Source organism: Dermochelys coriacea, chromosome 10 (genome assembly GCF_009764565.3).
Source record: "Dermochelys coriacea isolate rDerCor1 chromosome 10, rDerCor1.pri.v4, whole genome shotgun sequence".
Taxonomy (NCBI): Eukaryota; Metazoa; Chordata; order Testudines; family Dermochelyidae; genus Dermochelys; species Dermochelys coriacea.
The window spans coordinates 48580904-48605055 of record NC_050077.1 but is presented as its reverse complement, the minus strand read 5'-3'; the positions used below and the strand labels follow the sequence as shown (position 1 = coordinate 48605055).

General features: G+C 49.6%; 1 long non-coding RNA gene across 1 annotated transcript; it reads right to left on the bottom strand.

The window, feature by feature from the left end:
• Positions 1 to 1086: 1086 nt before the first annotated feature.
• LOC122456000 lies at positions 1087 to 23804 on the bottom strand. The gene is made up of 3 exons (XR_006274590.1): positions 23676 to 23804; positions 1792 to 1800; positions 1087 to 1097 (listed from the first exon to the last, which is right to left on the bottom strand). It is a non-coding gene; the product is annotated as an uncharacterized LOC122456000 (long non-coding RNA).
• Between the last annotated feature and the right edge of the window lie 348 nt (positions 23805 to 24152).

The window sequence follows — 24152 nt, the reverse complement described above, 5'->3', positions numbered from 1 at the left end:
CCATCTCCCCGCCCGTGGAGACAGCCCAGGCCATTCCCAAGTGACGGAGGGTTTGCACCCTTCCGGAACTGTCTTCCAGGGGCGCACCTGTGCCTCCAACTCCCCCAACGAGGGGTAGGCCGCCTCCACTGCAGCCGCCAGACAGCAGTACAAGGAGGGGCTTTTGATGTCTTGCCCCCCAGCCTGCGGCTATGGCGGGTTTGCCAATTGTGCACGTACCTGAGAGTCTTGCGATAGGACCCCCAACTGTTGAAATTCATAAGAAAGCAACAAAACCGTGTTACCTGCATTGTCCAAGACCCTCACGAGCCACTGCAGGCCGCTCTCCCCGGGCTCCTGTCAGAACGTCTTCACAATTTCCTGCAACTCACTTGTTTTAAACGGACAACTTCTGGCTGTAGGGCGCCTCCTTGCACCCGCAACTCCCGGACCGGGCGCGCCAGAGCCACAGCAGGAGACTCCTCCCCCCCTCGTCCGAGGATGAGGAGTCCCAAATATTCCCATCCCAAGTCTCGGGGTCCCAGGAGGGGGCAGCGGTCACCGCGCGCACCTGGGCGGTGGTTACCGGCTGCTGCCCACACCTAAGGCGCCTTTTATTCGCTACCCGGGCAACCAACACTTCGCAGCGTCGTGTCAGCTCCTGGGCGCGCTCCGCCTGAGAGGTGACAACTTCTTGAGCCATGGCACGGGTCTCTGCCTGCACCGTGCATTCCTGAGTCTTCCCTTCCAGTGCCCGCTGTAAGCGGAGCACCTCCTCGTCCTGGGCCCGGACGGCGGTCAGCAGGAGCCACCCTTGCTCCCCCATCGCCCGCCTCTCTGCCCCAAAGCGCCGGTTCGCTCGCAACCCGTGTAATCCCTCAACCAGCTGCAGGGGCATGACCCCTGCAGCCTGTTGAAACTCCAGCCAGTTCATAACCCTCGCTACCGGCCCCCAGCGCTCCGTCGAGGGCCATCCTGGTATGCGCTGTAGGGACAGCAACAGTTTCCCCACTTTCCCTACCTTCGGCCAAAGCGGCATCGCTTCTCAGAGTACCCTGCTCGCTGCGCCAAATGTTCTGGGCCAAGGTGCTCGAAGCACCACAGGCCTGGCAGGAGTACTCTGAGAAAAACGAGGCTGACACACAGCTGTGAGTTATTGGCTTTATTGAAGGTTAGTGACACACCCGCAACAGGGACTCCAAGCATTGCAGTCACGGAGGCAGGGAACCCAGCACACCGGAGCTTTGCCTGGGACGGAGTCCGACGGAGGGGCAGACAGTCAGCATTAATAAGCATTACACAAAAACAGCTCATGAATATAAAGTTAGGTGCTTCTTAAGGAGGGGCTTTCTACTACCTGGCAAAGGGCCATGCAAAGCAGCTGTGTCCTTCAAGAACTATCTCTATCCCACAATAACAAAGCAGCTATCTATGTCCCACAGTAACCTCTCAGCTCGAGAAAGTGGAAGTTCCCTGGCTAGGCCATAACAAAGTCTTCCGCAGTCCCTTACAACTATGGAGACCCATCCCTAATGAGAACAGATTGGTTATAACAGGTGCACTGTTTTAGGGGATCCCTTGGAAAACCCAGGAGGGGGCAATAGATTAGCTATTCTGGGGGCACCCAGATTCTGTTTTGGGGGTAACAGCTTTACTAGGGAGAATTCCCCTGGGGTGAAATCCTGACCCCACTGAAGACAATTGTAAAACTCCCATTGATTTCAATGGGGACAGGATTTCACTTCTGGATTTGGCTACATCCTCTGGGTCCCATAGCCCAGGGGTTTGCAGAATTAGCTCTGTCTTGGTCACTGCTGTCTTCTTCCAGACACTCTGGCCAAATCCTTATTCTCTGTCAGACCGTGATTCTGTGTCATTGCGGGAGCCCATCCTTTCCTCACCGTTCACACCCAGATCTTGCCTCTGGTCCCACAACATCTGTACCGTGCCCAACACTCCTCACCTCTGCCACCATCCCAATTTTGGGAATGTCTAAACATCAAGGATAATCTCAGCTTTCATGTCACTAAAAACACAGCTCTGTCATTCTCCTCTCCCTGAATGATTACAGGTTTTAAGTGCCCCCTCTGGCTTTTTGGGGGCCTGTAATGAGGTCCTGCCACTGTATATGGGATCCCCCAACTGAGTCATGGCTGTGGGGCGGAGTAGTGTGGCCCAAGCTATCATTGATGATGCTAGGGCTGCTGCAAACTCCTTCCCAGCCAGCTGCCTGCCTTTGAACCGGTTCCTTGGCTGAGCACCCAGTGCAACCTCCCACTGTGCAGGCCAGAGAGACGGCTCGATGGCATGAGCGGCAGCATGATTTAGTGGAATTGGCATAGGAGTAAGAAGTTGCTGTGTTCTCATCCCAGCTCTGACACTTGGGGCCTGATCTAAAACCCATGAAAGCTTCCCATTATTGTCGATGTACTAGGATAGCCCTCAGAGGCTCCAGCCAAGATGAGGGCCCATGATACCAGGAGCTGTCCAAACACACAGTGTAATCTCTCTGCTACTGTAATGCAAATGAATTCCAACAGCTATAATCATCCGAATACCAAGATTTAGCAGAGGGGTAGGCTCAGACTGGCCCAACAAGGCTAGGGGAGGTAAGGCAGAGCTGATCCTACTGCCATGCCAATAAAAGGGACAAGGCTGTCACCCACAGTGGTTCCCCACCCATGCTCTGCTCTTTTCTTCTCTGCCAGCCTCCTCTAGCTATGCAGGGCCGTGGAGAGGACGGAGATGCCCAGGAGCAGCAGTAACCGTTCCAGTGTCTTAGGCCAGGCAGGGCCCAGCTGGAGTAAGGGAGGCAGAAGGGAGGAGATGGGATTAGCGTGCATGCAGAATTTCTCAGGTGCGGAGGGACAGGTGAAGAAGGGGTGCAGTTCCACCACTGGGGAGTCCTCTGCTCTCTGCTCAGGGTGGCTCCTCCTCCACCAGCCAAGAATATCAATGAATCTGTCTCTCTCCCCTCCCGTTCTCTCAAGTCCTCTCTCCTTTAACCCATTGTCATTCAGGGTTGGTGACAGGAAACCCAAGTCTCTCACTCCAGGCACCATGACCTGAAATTCAAAATGGCAGGTGCAAGCCATGGCTGAAAGCTGAAGTTAATCAGATAAATTCCTTTGCAGTACCACCAACAATTTTGCTAAAGCACAGTCTCCCTGGAGCAGCTAATAATTACTCCAGACCCAGACACTAAAACAAAAAAAATATTTTTAATTAATTTTATTTTTTCAAATAGACCCACTGGTGTTAAGCTGGCTACATCGATCAGAGAGGAAATCCAGAAGCATTGCTCTGGTCCTTATGGCTCTCCCATCACAGCAGAGTGACTGCTTTACAGATTTGGTTGGGGGAGCAGGGTCATGCCTTCCTTCCTGACTCTGCTGTTTGTTTTCTGCACATCTCCACTGCCCTTACACTAGCTGGTGAGAACACTGTGGATCTAATGGAGCATTGTCCTCTCTCTCTCTCTCTCTCTCTCTCTCTCTCCAGCACAGCTGTCGCTGCTCATTCTTTTTGCATGTGGTATCTAAGAAAGCAGAGGCACCATGATAGGACACTTTGGTCCAATTCTGCCACAGCTTCCCCCTCCTTTTGACTTCAATGGAAGCTGCAGGTGCTCGGCCCGTGGGAAACCAAGCTGTTTTTTATGTAGGTGCCAAAATATGGATTTAGGAACCTAATTGGAGGCACTGGCAGGTGAAAGCAAAGGCCCGGTGGGTTCTCAAACATTTTCATGTTGGGGAACATGTCTTAAGGGAGAGGTTGTCTCATTGACACCTCTCTTCTCATTGGGCCAGCCCCTCTCCTATTCACTATCGCATGCCAGTGCTGTAAAGACAATAGCAACTCATTGCATGGAGGAGGCAACAACAGGAAAGTATTTATTGTCTTTAGAGGTCTCGCATGTCGTTTAGCAATTGGCAAATAGGAGGAGGAGCCCACTCTCCACTCCTCTGATGACAGCTACTTTAGAGCAGTCAGTATTTGCAATTCACTATGCAAGCTGTTTGGTTGGCCAGTTAAATCACATGGTGTGATCAGAAGATCTAGGTCAGCATTTCTGATACAAATACTGAGGGAAAGGAGGAGGAGGACTTGGAGATCATGTGGGGCAGATATGACAGCGATGAGGGGGGTATTTCACTGCTCTCACCTGATGCCGTTTTAAACCATATCATAGAAATGGAAGAGACCTCTTAGGTCATACTGTTCCCAATCCTGCAAGCTCATCCATGTGGGCAGACCTCTGTGCCCATCCAGAGTCCTACTGGGATTCTGGGGAGGCATAAGGGCTTGCAGGATTAGGGGTTAAGTCCCGGGCAGGGTAGCTTTCTGCAGTATCAGTGCTTGGGTATCACGGTGATAGGCCATATGTACAGCCCTAAGAACAAGACAGAGCTGTATAACCTTCCCCAGGGAGTCTGTGTGTTTTAGGTTATCAAGGATTGGAGTGAGGGGGCTTTCACCACAACCCAGGATAGGGAAGCAGTTGCCCAGGTTACTGGGTATTGCAGTTAGGAGGACATCTCCTATCATGCACACTTTGTTCCTTTCCTTATTTCATTCCTTCCCTCTTAGTTCTACCCCCTTGTATGACCTTAAACACTTCCTGTCTCTTTGTTGCTACCATGGTAGCACCAGAAAGCTCCCACTGAAATCAGGATCCATTCCAGTGTGGGACTAGGGAGAGCTCATTCTATTCCCAGGTCTGCTGCCAACCTGCTGGGTGACTTGGGCAAGTCACAGCCCTGCTCTGTGCCTCGGTTTCCCCATCCATAAAATGGGAATAATGATACTGAGCTCCTTTGTAAAGGGCTTTGAGCTATCTACTGATGAAAAACGCCATGGAAGAACTATATATTATGCCATACAAAGTAGGAAATAGTCACAGCCCCAACAAGCTTAATCATAGAAATGTAGGAGTGGAGGGGATCTCAAGAGGTCATCTGGTCCAGTCCCCTGCACTGGGGCAGGACTAACTATTAGCTAGACCAGCGGTTTTCCACCTTTTTTCATTTGCAGACCCCTAAAAATTTTTGAACGGAGATGCAGACCCCTGTGAAACTCATAGACATAATTGCAGACCCCCAGCGGATCCCCAGACCACAAGTTGCAAATCACTGATCTTGACTATCCCTGATGGATGTTTGTCTAATTTGTTCTTAAAAACCTCCAATGACGGAGATTCCACAACCTCCCTAGGCAATTTGTTCCAGTGCTTAACCACCCTGATAGTTAAGAAGTTTTTCCTAATGTCTAACCTAAATCTCCCTTGCTGCAATTAAAGCCCATTGCTTCTTGTCCTGCCCTCAGTGGAAAAGGAGAACAATTTATCATCTTCCTCTTTATAACAACCTTTGACATACTGTTATTGTGTTCCCCCTCAATCTTCTCTTTTCCAGATTAAACAAACCCAGATCTTTCAATCGTTCCTCATAGGTCATGTTTTCCTTGTTAATCACGACAGGCCTGAGGAGTATCATCCTCAATTTCATGTTACAGGCAGGGAGTGAAAGCACAGAGAGAGTTGGCGACTTGACTATTGGAAGCATGTGACAGGGCTGGGAATGAAACACAGATCTCCCGAGTCCCAGTGTAGAGCTTTAACCACAAGACCAGGCTATTTGAGGCTGAAACCCCTTTGATGTTTCTTCCTCACCAAATCGATCCCTAGGCTAGCTGCTCATCATCCAGAGCCAGCAGGGCCATTGATATATCTCCATTGTCCCATCATCCTGTACAGCCAGCTCTTTCCCAGCCACTGATCAGTGCCAGTTGATTGATCTATTCCACCTACGTCCCCATCTAGCAGCTGCTCAGCACCTCTGAACTTCCTTCAGCCAGGAGGCTTCCCTTGCAAGGAGGAGGAGGGAGCATGGGCAGCATGTGAACCGCCAACTGGTGGGCAGTTTTACCAGCGCTCCTTGATGACTGGTGCTCACTGGTAACAGCTGAACAGAGTTATTAACTGAGCCATGGACACTCACTTAGAACCCTTCACACAGTCCTGGCAGGTCAGGGTGGAGGCACGCTGGCTGTGGCAAGGGTAATTACCCTGCAGTTGTACCTGCTGTGATGGTAAATGGAGACCTTAGCTCTTAATCTGGCACCTCTCACTAGAAACAAACACTGATTCTCCCTTGGCACGATGCGGAGAAATGAAGATTTCACCTTCCCCCAATCCACATGTGGAGTAGGGGATTCCTGCTGAGAAGAATATGAGAAATGTGGCCTCAAGTCACTGCAGATCAGTTCATCCAGTAGAAATTGATACATAAACCCCTTGCACCTAATAAGGGGACAGACCTCCTGAAGAGGGTGCTGTTGCAGCGGATTTTTGCTCTCTCCTTTCACCCCGTGAACTGATGTTCAGATTCACCTCAAGTCACAAGTGAAATGTGTTTGCTTCATCTCTTGTACATCACAAAGTGATAACAGTGTACAGCTCGGTGAGTACAGCTGGCTGTGTGTCTCCCAGGCCTCTAGTACGCACTTGGCCTCAGCCCCTCAGTTGGTAGGGGACTCTGCAGAGCAGGAGTGAGTGAAAAGGTGCATGAGTGCAGCTCTGTGTGGACCCAGAACTGGAACCACAGAAGAGCTGGACTGTTGCAGGATGAAGGTGCGTTGGTAGAGCTGGGTGGGGTCCTGGACTGCCACAGCTGTGGATGCTGCAAGTCACAACTGAGAACTCTGCTGAGAGATCAGGAGTAAAAACCACACCACATGCATCTCCAATGACTTAGCCAAGCTGTAATGGTGACCCAGAATTGCCATCACAGAAAGTGCAGGTCAGAGGTGCACTGGCAGAGACATGTGGTTTTCCAGGATTGGAACAGTAGAATATGAGAGGGTGCTGCAGCTCAGGACTGAGTGGCAACGGCCGAACACTATATGGGGTCCCAGCACAGGAACAGGAGAGCTGCAGGAACGCTGCAGGTCTGGACTCAGGCCCTCAGAGGGGCTTGGAGACCCAAGTTACTGGGAGTAGGGGTGCCACATAAAAATAACCCCCCAGGGACCCCTTTTCTCATCCTAACTCCTCCTCTTCACCTTACTGCAGAAGTAAAAACTTGTAGACGTCTGGAGCCAGAGACGAAAAGCCGCTCGGAAATTCCAGCCACCGTGCTCTGTGCTCTAAAGAAATTGAGTGTTTTATTTGGCATGATAATTTTACTGCTCTGAAGTGGAGAGGCAACGGTGCAGGCCGCATTGCATCATACTGGATTAATGAGCACCTCGGGTCAGCACTTCTCGGGGTGCAATCCTGGCCTCGGAGGCTAAGCAGCAGAAGGTACATTAATTAGCACAGTCCCCAGAGGCAGAGCTGTTGCTGATGCTGCACAGTGCATCTTTGGCAGAATTCACTTTGGTGCCATGTTAAGTGCCAGGGCTGCACAGAAAAGAGAGCAAGAAATTGACAATGAATCCTCCAGAGTCAGCCTCTGGGTAGTTGGGGGGGATCTTTACCGTAGTACACAGTGTATATGGCTGCTTTACTTTATGAACAGCACACGTCCAGATCTCTCCCCTTAGAACATCCACTGCTGCTAGTTAAGACTCTGGCAGTGTGAGTGTCTTCACAGCTCTGAAGCGCCGGCAGGTCTCCAGCTGGGAGAAAGCAGGGACCCCCCGGCTGCTAGGATGCCTGACGACATCATCGCAACATCTCGTTAATTCCAGGTGGACTCCAGCAACATGTAGGGAGCAGCTTCATGGCAGCGACTCATGGATGCTAGCTAAGATTCTAGCTATGGGCTTTTTCACATCAGGGCCTAGCCAGACTCCAGTGCTGGGGGCTTCCTCAAAACAGGTTTCCTGGAGCACGTGGCTTGATTAGGATCCAGCAAAGGCATGTTCAGGCCCTAAGACAGGTAGGCACAAAGCTCAGCTGTGGATACTCAGGAGAAGAGTAACCAACACGTCCCCGTGCAAGACATTGGCATGCAAGATATCTGAGTCTGGTTATGTAGGTAATTGCTGAAGGGGGCTGCATCTGGGTTATCTAGTGGCTCACTCTTACTGTTCAGCTGAAGAATAATGTGGAATTACTATCTATAGCTATCTTAGGTTTTTATATGGTACCTTTGGCCACGTAGTAGCCTATTGGGGGCATCTCTGGGCTAGTGGCTGGAGTCCAGGGCTGAGAATCCGGAGACCTGATATAGTCCCAATTTTGCCACTAACTTGCTATGAAACTGTGGGTAGATAACTTAACTTCTCTGTGTCTCAATTTCCCTGTATAATGATACTGAATCCTCCTTTCCAATATGCTTTGAGATCTACGGATGAGAAGCCCCTAGTTAAGGTTGTAAATGAATTTACATGGTGAACACAGTTTTCCCCCTTCCTCACCAAAATACACACACACACGAAGTCATAGATTCAAAATTGGTAGGTTAGGTCTAGGGCCAAGAAAGTTTTTTATAACAAAGGTTCCATGGTGAGCAGGAGGTGTTTGTGGTCAGCAAACGAAGGGGGGCATCCTGTCTTTGAAAATCCTAGGGTCTGCTGAATTGGGCCTTCCCATTGTAGATCTGCTAATGTTTGCAAGAAACATACTCTTCCCCAACCGACCTTAGGACCGTTCCATTTAAAATGAAGGAAATTCTCACCCACAAAAACTTCACAAAGGGGCAGACAAGGTTGCAGGTGTATATCGACATCTTGAATGCTTGTGCCTTTGCAGGACCATCACTAGAGTTTTTTTTAAAATTAGAAACTTACGAGATTGTACTTCTCAAACAAAGCTCCCAAATAACCATAACTCTACCCCACAATAATGCCCGGGGAAAAAATAACCAGAGAAACGTACTGCCTTATCCATCCGCAAGACACAGTTTCATTTTATCTTTGATCATAAAAGCTCAGACTCAGCTCTGTAGAGGTTGTGCTGTTTTATGGCTTGCTTTACAACCCTACACTACACAGATTCAAGTTCCTAATTACACAAATAGCATACTGAAGGCCCTCTAAGGCACAGAGGTGTTCAGAGCAGAAGCACCGCACCTCACAAGATTGGGTCCTATGATGCCATTTGAGCATCAATTCTCCAGTTGTGTCATTAGACACAGACTGAGCGTGTCTCTAATACAACCCCCTTATGCTCAGATCTGTATGAAAAGAACAAAAGCTAGTGTGGTGGCAAATCACCATATTTTGTATCAGAGATGTGTAGGTATGAAACAAACTAGGAAGCCGATCTTCTGTGGTGCACATCTTCAATCCCTTGCATGCAAAGGAGGGCAGGTGGAGATGGACACAGCATTAACAAGGCTCGGGGTTGGTGGGCATCTCTATAATCTCTCTGGCAGTGGGAGGGCATGTGCAATGATGCTGGGAGGGGATAGAATGACTCCCACAGAAGGGGAGAGATGTTGGGCCACCAGCTCATGCAGTGGAGCGATTTCCACTGCCCATCCCAGCCTGAGGTCTCTAGCAAGGTAAGAGGGACAGCCCTGAACCAGGTGAGTTACTGCTGAGGGAGAGGTAAGCCGGAGGTGCTGGCTTTTCCCTTTGGGAGAGGAGTGGAGGGTGCATTTTTCTTCCTTTTCTCTGTGGGTCTGAGGCCTGAAGCAGAAAATGCACAGAGGTGCCCCTGAGAAGCAGTAGTGTTGGTTCAGGGCAAGGCTTTATTACAAGCAATACAATAGGACTGCTGAGATATCCTGGTTTAAAGAGCCTTGCAGAGATTCACAACCGATGGGCCAGTCGAGTCTGTTCCCATGAACAATCACCTCTAGCCTCTGGTGACTGGAGCCCCTACGCAGTCCCTGACCAACCTGTAATAGGAAGGCACTAGATGTAGCATGCAGCATAATTCCCTCCCCTGAAGACGCTCTAACCAGCTGGGCTGAATTTATTATTGCTGGGCTGGGGGGGGGGAACCAAAATAAAACGCATGGTCAGTGGAAAAATTTCCATTACCTAGAAGAGTTTGCAATGAAAAAGTGCAAATTCACTCAGCCCCGGTTATAACCTGATCAATTGCAGGAGGAGTGAGCGTGGCGGCGCTGAGAGATATGGCTTAAACCACCGCTCCCCCGAGCCCCATCACTCAGTGATATGGTAATAAAGCGACCAAGGCTTACGAGACTCTGGAGGGTTCTGTCTCATCTTGCTGTATTATATCCCTGTTATCTGCACTCCAGGGCCTTGTTAGAGCTCACGCAGGCCCGCTTAGGAGAAACAGGCCTGCAGCTGGGGCAGGGGAGTGGACTCCTCTGTCACACCTGCAGCTGGAGGGGGAGTAGATCACATTTCTGGGAACATTCATCCCTAGCAGGGCTCTTCTCAGGTGTGTCTCGGCGAGCAGCTGCCTCGGTGGTGGAGAGCTCCAGCCAGAAGGTGCCTTCCGTTCAAGTTCTCGCCATCACCCTCAAGTGCATCCGGCACACCTACTCGTATGGTGCCTGAGCCAAAGCCCACTAAAGTCAATGAAAAGACTCATGGGAAGGGCTTCCCTCCATCCTGTCCAATCAGCAACCACTGGGAGTGCAGCCTTCCACCCGAAATTTGTACACTCCATTCCCTGCCCCCACCCATCATCTATCTTTTTGACACTGTTGGTGATGGGCCCAGGCCAAAACCTCCCCTCCAGACAACCTGGAATTTTGTGAAAGTTTGGATCTGGTTCCAAACATCATGGCCTTTGCCTACCTCTTGCTACTACATCCAATATAATCACTAGGGCCCCAGTCCAGCAAAGTACTTAAGCCTGTGTTTAGCTGTTAGAACATGAGTCAACCCACTGACTTCAGTGGAATTACTCAGATGCTTACTGTTAAATGTGGGCTTACGTCCTTCATTGAATCTGGGCCCAAGGGTCTGATCCTATCTGATCCCATTGCACTGACTTCAATAGTCTTTGGAGCAGGCCCTCATGTCAAGGGTTCACTTAGATGGACAGAGCTAGATGAATGTTAATAAATGCCTTTAGGATGAACAAAAAATAACCCCCCGAAAGTGTGCATGAACAACTTGATTCCCCACCATCAACTGGGAGGTTTAAAAATGGCAGCAATGGTGAGCACAGTATGTGTCCACCTTGTATTGCCTAGAGCCTCTGAGGAACCCTTTCAGGGGTTTTCCTAGTACAGGACAATGTTCTGCTTAAATATGAAGCTCCAGCTATAGACCAGGGTCTCACGGTGGAAGGTGCTGTACAAACACAGAACAGGAAGGCAGCCCCTTCTCCAAAGAGCTTACAATCTAAGGACTGACACTACCAGCCCAAACCCTCCCAGTAAATACAACCAGGTGCCTTTCAGGTGCACATATTATGCATTTAAATCACCATCAGCCTCTGGTATCACATTTTCTCTAGCTCAGGAAATATTCCTCTCCTCTGTGGCTCATTAGTGATGCTCTTGTTTGAAACATGGTTGATCCCTGGGTTCAAAGGCAGCTTTCCTTTCTGTCTTTGGCCTTCATTAGAATACATGGCACCTAGACACTGCAGTGATGGGCAGTCTATGCATGTGAGAGATTAGGCTACTGCTGAGCCTGAACCAGAACACCAGCTATGAATGCTGCCTTTCCATAGTTTGGATATGAACTTCACAATGTGACTCTGTCTTTGCAGTAGCCTGTAATTACGAACTTGAATAATTCTTGTATCTGTGTAGTGTAGGGCTGTAAAGCAAGCCATAAAACAGCAGAACCTCTACAGAGCTTCCACTCCAAACAACCCCTCAACTTGAGTGACCTTCAGAAAAATTGACCTTATTGCCACAAAAATTCCCAGTGGAAATTTCATGAACATTTTCTCCTCATATATTTTTTCTAGTAAACATTTTCTAACCAGCCCTAGCAACACTTGAGCTTTCCTATTCTTTCCCCTTTCTCACTCTTTAGTCTAGGTGTCCCATACTCTGGCCCACCTAGAAAGAACATCATAAATCTTTTCACAGTCACTTTCCAGCTACAAGATTTGTAGAGGAGGATAATGAATGTTTTTATATAATAGATTCTGTGAATGTTTTACACAAGCCTTGTTAAAAAAACCAGTCTTTGACAGTTACTCTAACAAAAGATGTCTTTATTGCACAGTCATAAAAGCCATGATATATAGAGCAGTGTGATACTTCAGTTGTATTTGTTGAATTAATTGGATGGGGGAAAAATACCTAAATATGTAAGTGGAAAAGAAATAAAGCAACATTTGTATGGGATTTATTTACGATGACCCCAGCAATGGCAATAGCTTTAAGAAAGGCGCTAGGTGTAATAGCATTGATTTCAATGGAGGAATACCAACAGAGAAAATGGCATTGTGTATCTATCTGTAAAAGATAGTGCTAATGTATTGGAAAGATGCTCTGCACGCTTTTTACCAGGACTTTGGTCTGGACAAAGTAGAGACAGTCTCCTAAAGAGCTTAACCCAATTAATAGGCTGGGCTCAGCACGTGCTGGTTAAGGACTCCAGGAGTTTTTAAAACAAAAGCTGTACATAATGCCAACCCTGCTGGTGTCATTCCATAAACTGCTGTGTTAGTTAAAGCCTCCCTGCAATCCAGACCATGAGAAGAGCTGTGCGGAGAGGCAACTTTCAGGGGAGTTGGCCAACCCAATTCGGCAGTGAAATACACAGTGTGGTAAGTTACGCATTGGCCAGAAAATCTGTGTAAGCGACAAGTCAGAGTAATTTGCACTGACTGGATACACTCTACAGGTGGTCTCTATACACCTCTTCTGTGGGCCACAGACTTTTCCTTTACTGTGTGCCAATTTTAACCAGGTGTAACCCTATGGCCTGAGATGGTTTAGATCAGAGATGAGCAAACTACAGCCCGCGGGCCACATCCGGCCAACAGGACCATCCTGCCTGGCCCTTGAGCTCCAGCTGGGGAGGCTAGTCCCCGACCCCTCCCCTGCTGTCAACCCTCCCCGGCAGCCTCAGTTCGCTGTGTCAACAGAGCTCTGGGTGGCTGGGCTGCGAGCTCCTGCTGGGCAGTGCAGTGTCGTGGCTGGCTCTGGCCGGGCGGCTGCCAGACATGCTGCTCCAAGCGGCATGGTAAGGGGGTGGAGAGCGGGGGGTAGGATAAGGGACAGCGGTACCGGGGGGCAGTCAGGGGACAGGGAGCAGGGGATAGTTGGATGGGGTGGAGGTTCTGGGGGGGAGGGCTGTCAGGGGATGGGGAATGGGGGGGTTGTATAGGCGTGGGAGTCCAGGGAGGCCTGTCAGAGGGTGGGGATGTGGATATGGGTTGGGACAGTCAGGGTACAGGGAGCAGGGGGGATTGGATAGGGGGTGGGGTCCCAGGGGGGCGGTTGGGGTGGAGGGTCCTGGGAGACAAGGAGCGGGGCGGGGGGGCGTTGGATGGGTGGGGAGTTTTGAGGGGGGCAGTCAGGGAGCAGGAAGTGGGAGGGGTGGGGGACAGGATGTTTGGGGAGTCCCTCCATTCAGTTTTGGAAACCCGATGTGGCCCTGAGGCCAAAAAAAGTTTGCCCACCCCTGGTTTAGATCTAACTCCCCAAGCCCCATCAGACACTTGCATTTCTTGTGGCCATCATGTGAATCTCTGGATGAACTCCAAACAGCTCCAATTAGCGATACACCTCATTGCTAATGAGCAACAAATCTACCACCACCACCAACAAGGTGGAACTATTGCATTAGGGAATGGAGCTCCCTGCACAAAGGAGAGCACTGGATTATTTTATATTGGAGGTAAGGGATTTTAAAGGCCAGCTGCCTTGCTCCAGCTTCCATCTGCTGCATGCTGGATTGCGACCGGAACTCTGAGCATGCTGCGTGCCAGCCCCTGAGGGAGCGAGCAGCCGCAGCCAACACCAGAGCAGCTCTGCTTGGATCCAACTTCTGGATCAGGCTCCTAGGTGCTAACAAAGGCAGCTGATCCTTTTCAGAACATAGGCAGAAAAGACGTGAGAACTCGGGGCAGGGGGTTAAATCAGGTTATTTGATAGCGTCAGCAATTATGATGCCAAAATTGGGGCTAGTATATAGCTGCACCTTCAGGGAAGTGGATGCACCCCTTTCAGGACTATTGAAAGCTACTGAGCACTCACAGCTCCCTTAGTCAGCAAGTCTCAGGTTGAAGCTTGTATTTGCTTGAGCCTCCCTGTACACACGCCAACAGGCCATCTGCTCAGACCCGTGTTGTCCTCAAAAAATGAGTAGCAATTGCTGGCCCCACAGCTGATCAGCTTTGCCCTTCCCCCCACCCCCACTGGAATCAAAGCAAGGGGAAGGATTCTAGAGCGCTGCTGGGTGCACTTGACCCCCCAAGTTGTGCATGGAAATCTCAGGTCTGGATACCGATTTCAGTGTGGGACAATAGCTCTTTATGATTATTCAACATAGTAATCAATACCAGGCCTTGTTTTCTGCTTAAAGGCTGCACAGGTCTGTGTAGACTGATTCCGCTGCAGATTGCTGGTGTCCCAGAGAATGTAACCCAGTTCCTCTGAAGCACAGTTAACTGGCTGGCAGGAGGTTAGTCTTACGGGTATGTTCCTTATGGGTAGGGCATAAATCAGAGATTCCTAAACTGTAGTCAGTGGAGTAGCATGATAATGGGTCCATGAATGGCTGCAAGTGTGAGGTTTGAAGTAGGAATGCCTGAATTTTGTCTATTCAGGTACTTACCTGACCTTCCTCACTGGTAATCAGTAGAGGGCTTTAGCCTCACAATGTCCCTGGGAAGCAAAGATGAGAAACTGGGCAGAAAAGGGGACTTGCCCAGGGTCACACAGCACATCTCTGGCTGAGCTGCCAGTCGAACGCTCACCTCCTGAGCCACAGGCCAAAACCCCACCCACTTGCCCATGCTTTCTACCCATAGTGCATGCCACTTTCCAACTCTCAGCAATTATATTTTTGGGCACCACAGGGTTTGTAGGATTAATTCGGAATCATAGACTATCAGGGTTGGAAGGGACCTCAGGAGGTCATCTAGTCCAACCCCCTGCTCAAAGCAGGACCAATCCCCAGTTTTTCCCCAGATCCCTAAATGGCCCCCTCAAGGATTGAACTCACAATCCTGGGTTTAGCGGGCTAATCGTCAAACCCCTGAGCTATCCCTCCCCCCATGGGTCCTTCCCAGGGCAATTCAGTTTTCTTTGGTAAATCATGTCCCCCCGCGCTGAAGCTAGAAGACACCCCCCGCCCAAAAGCCAGGCAGCACAACAGCTCCACAATGTGGGTGTGCCATGCTTTAGATTTTCAGGTGGATTTTTCCCTCTCCCCCTTCCATTGTCTCACTCTGCTCCCTGTCTCACACTCTCCTAAGCTGAACACAAACAATGGAGCAGTTGATCTTTCAAGCCCTGGATCCTTGTGTGGGCTCAGCCACGCCAGCTTTGTTGTTATACCTGACTCCTAGCTCCAGCCCCATCTACCCCCAGCAGCCTCGTCAATGCATGTGCAGCTGTCTGAACTGGCACACCTAGCAGATTTGCAGCCCCCTCTGGAGGTCACGGGGAGCACTACAATATACAGCTGGGAGCATTACAAGTCGCAAGTTAAGATTCGCCTGAAGAATAATGATTCCTAAACACTCCAAAAAGACAAATCTTTAACAAATTCACTCTCCAGTGTCTGAGCCAAGGACTCCATGGAATGCAGCCTAGAGCGCAAGAGAAGCTGTGACAGGCATACAGCTGAGACCAGGAGCCATGCGGCTGAGCCTAGGGAATCAAGACACTGGAATGCAAGCAATCTGAGCACTGCGATGCAGCGAGCCAGGAGCGGTTTTGCTAGAATGCAGCTGAGGCTGGGTGGCTGGAACACACGGCAGCAGGAGCCAAGTTGCTGGGATATGGATGGAGACAGAAAGTGAGGCGCTGGAGCGCTGCCAGAAGCCTGGGACATCCCCCTAATGCCACGCTTTCAGGAAACTTCCATTTGAAAAACAATCCTCGGGCCTGGCTCTCAGAGGCGAGTCAATAGTTTACAGAGAATCAATGGCCTGATGAAATTCATCTCTTTCTCTGTCTGCGAGCAGCTTCCCATCTTCTCAGAGGGATTCGTTACTTGCTGAATAATTTCCATGACTCATTCTTGGGCCGCAGCCTATTCCTGAGCCACTCGTTGTCGACAGTCAGCATTCAAGCTGTGCTGGCTAGTTTTGATTGGACACAAGAAGCAGATCACATGATGTGGTTTTCTGCTCCCTGGGAAGCGCGCTGCTTAGAATGAAGTTAATGGTGCAAGGGCTTGTGGTTATGTATTTAACAACCATGTCCAGCTCATTGTTTTCATCGGTGTTCTCCTGAAGCCAGGTAGTCATATGGCCCCTGGGGCCGCTGTATCTGAGCACCTCACAAATGTTCATCAGTTTAATCTTCTGGGAGGTAGGAAAGTATCATGGTTCTCTTGTTACAGATGGGGAACTGAGGCACAGGGAGCTTACACGATTTGCCCTAGGTCACACAGGATGCCTGTGACAGAACTGAGAGTAAGAAACCAGCTCTGCCGAGTCTCAGTCCAGTCCCAAGCAAACATGAAATGAGTGCAAGTCAAGACAAAGAAGTTATGGAAAAACTGGAATGAAGGATCGCAGGGTCATGTTACCAACACTGGCCTCACTCTGCTTTCTCTGAAACAAGAGGAATGAGAGAGAGTTCAGCTCCTCCATCCACTCAGAATGCACCAGCTCTCTGGATGCTAAATGGAGGATTTCCAAAAACAAACTGCCTCTGACATGAACAATTATCCAGAGGCTGTGGGTCTCCTTGACTGTTTTGGTACCACACATAGATTAGCCTGTGATTTCACAGCACCATTGCCTTGAGCCGTACTCTGGTCGGCTCCAGCGATGCGGCTACCTAATTAATCACAGATGTTATCCTCTCTGAATAAGAGATTGAGTGAGATTTAGATGTGAGCATGGACAGCAGGTTGGATACAAGCTTGCAGAATGGGCTGGCGACAAACAATAACAAAGCCATTGTCATGTTGGGTGGTATGTGCAGAAACATCATGTCACAGACAGGTAATAGTCCCATCTGTATTCGGCACTGATGAGGTACATCTAGAATACCACACTCAGTTTTGGGCATCTCAGCACCAGAAAGACAGCAACAGATGGGAAGGGGATGAGTAGGAACAATGATGGCAGGAGTTGGTATACACCTAGAGCAGTGGTTCTCAAAGCTGGTCTGCCGCTTGTTCAGGGAAAGCCCCTGGCGTGCTGGACCGCTTTGTTTACCTGCCGCGTCCGTAGGTTCAGCTGATCGCGACTCCCACTGGCCACGGTTCGCTGCTCCAGGCCAATGGGGGCTGCAGGAAACGGCGTGGGCCAAGGGATGTGCTGGCCGTCCTTCCCACACCCCCCATTGACTTGGAGCCAGCCAGTGGGAGCCACGATCGGCCGAACCTGCGGACATGGCAGGTAAACAAACCGGTCTGGCCTGCCAGGGGCTTTCCCTGGACAAGTGGCAGACCGACTTTGAGAACCACTGGCCTAGAGGAAAGGTTCAAAGAACCAAACACATGCAGCTTGATTAAGTGATCAGCAGGAGGATATGGGAACCCCTATATGTCTACTGAAGGTGGGGGAGAGGCACTCAGACCCTACAGTGATGGGTGCTTGTAGAGACCACAGTAACACAATGTGGCTCTTTTTCCCCCTCTCTCTAGTGGCTAGATCACATAGAAAGGTTTGTGAATCCATTGCTGCCATTCATTAACGGAGCTGGTTGTTCAGATCAAGCAGCAAAGAGCTATGCTTTCAGACATAGAGGATCCTGGGTTCCACTCCCAGTCAGGGTCATTGCTACACTACAATAAGCAAATAGAGTTGTTAAGGGGAGTAGAGCTATAATTAATGGCATGAAACTGAGCAAAGGAAAGTTTAGGTTGAACTCTTCTCAACAGTACAATCAACTGACTTGTGGAAAAGTCTCCCAAAGGATGTGGTGAGTCGTTCAAAACTAGCTCATAGCAACCACTAGTCAGGCAGAGCACCTGTTAACTTTTGCCTGAGTTAAGGAGCTGCTGGGAGTGAGCTCGGAATGAGGGACAATGCTGGGCTAGCGCAGACAGGATGACCCCAGGGGTCTGTCCCATCTCTCAGATTCCACAGTGGCCCAAAAGAGGCTGCCTCCCCAGCCCAATAACAAAGGCTATGATGACCTCCACAGCCTCTCAAAGGAGCCTCAACCCATATGCTTGTTTGCGGCATAGATCTCCCTAAATCAGCCCAGGTTTATCTGAAAGGTCACTGGCCTTTTGAGCAAATCTGGCTGGAGTTCTGGTTTCCCATTCAGTTTTGGGTGTTCCGGTGAAGGTCAAAGTGAAACTCAGTGGGGCAAAGTGGACAGATAGAGCTCAGGAGGGCACCAGATGGGACAAAGGTGGATCAACAGCACACAGAATGTTTGTGTGAACAAACATGCTGATCTGTGCCCAGCACCTACTGCTATCCAGAAAGCATCTTTCCCTTCAATGAACTGTGATGAGGCAAGGTCACTGCCAAAGAACAAAGGGTTAACTCCAGCTCAGGTACCTCCCTCTCTTCCCTTGTGCAGATGCTCAGGAGAAGGGCACTGCTTGGGCTGCCAGAGGGGAGAATGGCTGCCTCTGGGGAGATAGGACTCCACCAGTGGTCACAGAGATTGGGTCTAGCCCCTTCCGGAGGAGTGCCCTGTTCTAAGCACTGGGGTGTTGTAGGAATACAGGTCCACATTGGGCCTGGGTGTCCTATGGTTTTAAATTGAGTGTTACCATTAGCACAAGTGAGAGGCTCAAAGCAGATAATTAAAAAGAGTGAGGTCATGAGAAAGAAGGATGGTTTGTGTTCAACTTGGAGTGACCCTTGAACTACCAGTATTATCTTATTGAAGGTTTGGGTTGAGGGAATAGAAATGAAGAAAATATGGTTAATTGGATCTCAGGTGCTGTAAAAAATTGGTTTGTTTAGTATATTATAAAGAAATGCTTAGTACAGGAAGAAATATGGCAAAACAAGATAAGGAAAAAAACCTTGAAGAGAGAGAGACCCAGCCATTAATCTTGTCTTGCCTGGGCCAGAAGACAGAGTTTAGCCCTACACGCCCTCATCTGGCCTTAACTAAGGTCCGAAAACCAGCAATGACATCACTGGTTTGTTATAGTGTAGAAAAAGACAAGATTTCAAGAGGTTCTTTGTCAGAGCTTTTCCTTGCCCCTCTGTAGTCGAGTCATTATGGGAAAGTGTCTCCCGAGCCTGATGCTGTTGTACTTGGTCAACGCTTGTGACTGTATTGTTTCTAGGTTATAGACTATAAGGGGGTATTTGCTTGTACTGATATTTTGGATGTAACCAACACCCAGCGGCCTTTGGACTCTTAAAGGAATGGGGAGGGAGAAACGGAGTCATGGTAAGCTTTCATTAATTCGTTAGGAAAATCATTTCTTACAGGCTTGATTTTCAGAGGTGCTGGGCACTGACAAACCATGTTGCAGGCACTCACACCTCTGAGAGCCAGGACCCTTGCTTTATCAGTGAAAGACCTGCCAGCAACTAGGACTGTTTCTTCTCCTGAGCCTGTTCCATCAGCTTACATGGGCATCTCTAGACACTGCAGTATGATGATCCTGCCACCATTCTCCACACTGCAGTCCTGGGGCACAGGGCACAACTTTCACTCTTCATCATCTCCTGCAAACAAAGAACCCAGCACCTTTGCTCCCCACAGTAGTTCTAGCTGAGTTATTGGTCTGGTCCCTGTTACCACTGTACCCGAGTGCTTCACCATCTTTAATGTGCTCATCCACAGAGTACTGCTGTGAGGTAGGGCAGGGCTGTTATCACCTTTTCAGATAGAAAATCAGGGCACAGAGAGGCAAAAAGACTTGTCCAAGGTCACACAAAGTCTATGATGCAGCAGAGAATTGAACTAGGGTCTTCCAACTCCAAGACTAGTCCCCAACCACTGGATCATCCTGCTTCTCTGCACTGCTCACTATGCCACATGACTTTCCGTCTCTCATGGGGCAACATTCACCCTTGTGCCACATAGAACATCCACCTTGCACTTTGAAAACATGCTGTGTCCCACTTATGCTCTTAAAGAAGGCACACGCTGCATGGGCCTTCTCCCAGCCCGCTGCATAGGGTGACACGTCCCCGCAGAGAGGAGCAGGCTGCGTCTGAAGAACCATCCACCCTTTCCCAGCCAGCCCCTCTGCTGCAGCTGGAATGCCAAACCACAGCAAAAGAGAAAGGGGGGTGAAAAGCAGCCTGAAGTAGAGGGGGCCCGGGCAGTTAGAGAGGCCCAGATGCTGTGTCCACCCAACCACTGGTTTTTCAAGGGGATGTTGCTCTCCACAGCATCCCTGGTTGAAGCCACCCTTCCTTTTATGCAAACTGACAGCTGTCAGATGCATTATCTCTATTGCCCTATGTGAGATGAGGCCTCAGTCTCCCACAATCACATTAATTTGTTTGCGCCACAGCCCCCGGTGTCCCTCCTAGCAGGTTTGTTTGGTTTCACGGGCTTTACTAGGGAAACGGCAAGGCGCAATTAAAAAGCCCTTGGAAGGCTGAAGCATGTGTGAGACACTGGGTGTTGGGAGACGTGATGGGAGAATGAACCCTATCTACAGGGGGAAGGCTTGTGATTTACACGTTAGACTAAAACAGCAGCTATAGCCCTGGTGGCGACACTTACTAGAAGGGAAAATATCTTGCTGGTGCCAGCAGAAGGCACTTTACCAAATGTGAACTGAGAATGCTGGGGGTTGGGGGGTCCCTCAAAGCATGGAGACTGGAAATGGCTCATTGGTGGTAGCAGTGGGGCCTTCCCCACATGTGCTGTGGGGGCACTGTCTGATATGTATTATATGTCCCCCTCCCACCCACAGAAGAGATGCGGTTGCTACAGCTCTTAGTTAAGGGAGTTAGTCCTTTGGCTGAATGTATAGCAGCTAACATTCCTACCTCTAGAAATCCCTGGTAGGGACCACAACAATGATTGTTGCACTAGAACAATGGGAAAGGAATCCCCAGACTGGCAATGAGTCAACAGCTTACTATGAAAAGGAGTACTTGTGGCACCTTAGAGACTAACAAATTTATTAGAGCATAAGCTTTCGTGAGCTACAGCTCACTTCATCGGAAGTGAGCTGTAGCTCACGAAAGCTTATGCTCTAATAAATTTGTTAGTCTCTAAGGTGCCACAAGTACTCCTTTTCTTTTTGAGAATACAGACTAACACGGCTGCTACTCTGAAACAGCTTACTATGTAACTTTCACTTGATGAAACTTGTACCCTTTCTTGCCTACAGAATATCCCTGAGCCGATCAGTAGACCCTCAGAGTCCCGTGTTATTCCCATCTATTCAGTGAATGTTTTTTACTCTACAGCAGTGGTTCTCAAAGCCTCGACGCTCGTTCAGGAAAAGCCCCTGGCGCGCCAGACCGGTTTGTTTACCTGCCGTGTCCACAGGTTCGGCCAATTGCGACTCCCACTGGCCACAGTTCGCCGCTCCAGGCCAATAGGGGCTGCGGGAAGGGCGGCCAGCACGTCCATTGGCCCGCGCCGCTTCCCGCAGCCCCCATTGGCCTGGAGCAGTGAACCGCGGCCAGTGGAAGTTGCGATCGGCTGAACCTGTGGACGCGGCAGGTAAACAAACTGGTCCGGCGCACCAGGGGCTTTCCCTAAACAAGCAGCAGACCGGATTTGAGAACCACTGGTCTACAGCATGACTGTGACCATTCTAAATAAATTACAATTGGCCAGATAAATCATGTGGCATTGACTTTCTTCCTTGAGGGGCTGAGTGCCCAAGCACTTTTGGCATGAATACTTGTGAATTCAAAATTCACTCTCTCTGAACTCTCCATCTGCAGCTTTGATAGGTGGCTTCTCATGGACTTTTTGGCCAGTGAAATGCCATCACAGAGAGATGTGCGGAGTACAAACTCAAGAGGGACGTGAATCTAGCTGGAGGTAATGGACTTAACATCTGGAGCACAGATTCCCAGGAAACAAGTTACTACCACGATCCAAGCAATATATTATTATTGATTTGCCCAGCTGCGTCCGGGTCTGAAAGCGGGAAGAACTTGCAATGCCTGCCTGTTGCCAGCAGGGTGTGTTGCCAGCCAGTTGGGGGGAGGTGCAGCACTGGACAGAGCTCTCTTCTATTATGGGGGTACCGTAGCTATTCCATAGCGAAGGTTGCATGGAGATTAGCTCTTAAGGCAGGGACTAAAGGTGAGATTTTCCAAGCAAACTAAAAAAGATTTGGGCGCTCAGTTCCCATTAATTTTTAATGGAACTTGGGTGTCCAGCTCCCTTGGGTACCTTGAAAAAAAAATCTCATCCTTAATCTCCCCAGATTTACAGTCTTTTCCCTTTGTGACCAGACGGAAACCCATTGAGGCTCTGCCAGGCAGCGTGTTGATTTGACATGGACAATGTTGGAATGCAAAGCCAAGGAAGGCAGTGCCTGGAAGGGTTAAAGCAAACCCTACTGTTCAGCATATCAGTGCCTCCCTGCCCTTCCCCCACAGCTGCCACTTCTTGTTAGGAGTGAGTGACAGACAGGAGCTGGGATAGAAGGCCATATGGGCTGTGTCTTGGGAAGCCGCTGGGAAACGTGAGAGGAGTTCAGGGATAAGGCATCTTGCCACCCGTTGGAAAACAACACACACATAGAGATAGATCTAAGCCCATTCTGATCTCATGTCCATGCTTTTACCCCAGAGTAATTCCCCCCGTGACCTCAGTGGAGCTGTGTCTGATTTACACCAGTGCACGTGAGATCAAAATCAAAACTGGGGCAGATTCAAATTTATTTCTTCATTGGATTCATCAGGCTACCATTGCACACTAGGTGCACATGGTACAGCAGTGAAAACAGACATGCAACACATTGGAACAAATTAACCCAATGTGAAGCAAAGAATTCCACCACCTGGCAAATGGAGATAGAAAACCAAAGCCCTCCCAAACTCAGTACACCTCCTCAATAAAAGTCTGGACAAGAACAGACAGGCCTTACAACCTGCCTGTGAGATCGAGAGACCCAGGGCTCTTTGGGCCAATGGAGAATGTGAACTCCAGAGTCCAAGACCCTCCACTGAGGACAGATCCCGGACGTGTTAATCTGCAGAGCCTCAGCTCATGCATTCCAATGGTTCTCAGGGATGGAAAGCCTTATGGAGCTCTGCACTGCTAGCTTTGCAATAGGAAAGACCCTAAAAATGAAGGGCTCTGTAGCTTAGAAACAACATCTTGAATTACACCTGGATACTGACTGGAAGCTAGTGCAGATTTGGGAGCATAGGTGCCATCTACCCCATGCACACTGCTAAAGCCAGCAGCCAGTTGCATTCGGCATTAGCTAAAGCTGATGAGTGGTCCTCCAGGTGCAGCCCAAATCAGAATGTAAAGCAGTCATAATATGGAGAGGTTAAAGCCTGGCTAACTGTGGGGAGGGCCCACTGAAAGGCACAATCACAACATTCTAGCTAAGCACAGTTGGGAAAAGAGATCAGGCCACCCAGAGTCAGACGGGAAACCAGCAGCTTGGGAAGCATAGAAATCAAAGGCAGGCATATTTCTGCAGTGGAAAGGGCTGGTTAATCTCCACCACCAGTCTGAGCCCTCATCTACCTTTCCTCCAAGCCCAAATGTCTGCTAAGTATTGGGAAACTCAGTTAGCCTCACAGGTCAGATCAGATGAAAGAGACACACACACATGAGCGTCATCTTCAGAATGACAGCCACATGACCCTAGGGTTGCCAAGCTTCCAGGATTATCCTGGAGTCCCCAGGAATTGAAGATTAATCTTTAATTAAAGATTATGTCATGTGATGAAACCCCCAGGAATACCTCCAACCAAAATTGGCAACCCTCCTTAAGGCTGAGCAGCCTGGAGCTCACAAGAAGACCAGCCTGAGAGCAGGTAAGGAGACTCCCTACTTGGCCTTAGTGCTCTATCTAAACAGGAAAAGCATGACGAAACTGATCATCTTGCCCGAGGTTGTGCTCCCCTTCCCCCTGGAAGGTTAGCTGAACCAGGCACACAGCTTTTGTTTGGGGGATCGGAGTCTGGGGCCTGAATTGTTCCATGTGCTCCTTCCCGGGGCTTCATTAAAGGAGAGATACTTGGGACTTGTTTGGTTTGGCTTCTCATTGCCCTGATGTGTGCAAGCGGATTAGCTGATGCCCAGTTGGGGGAAGGTAAGGTGGGACTCACCTGC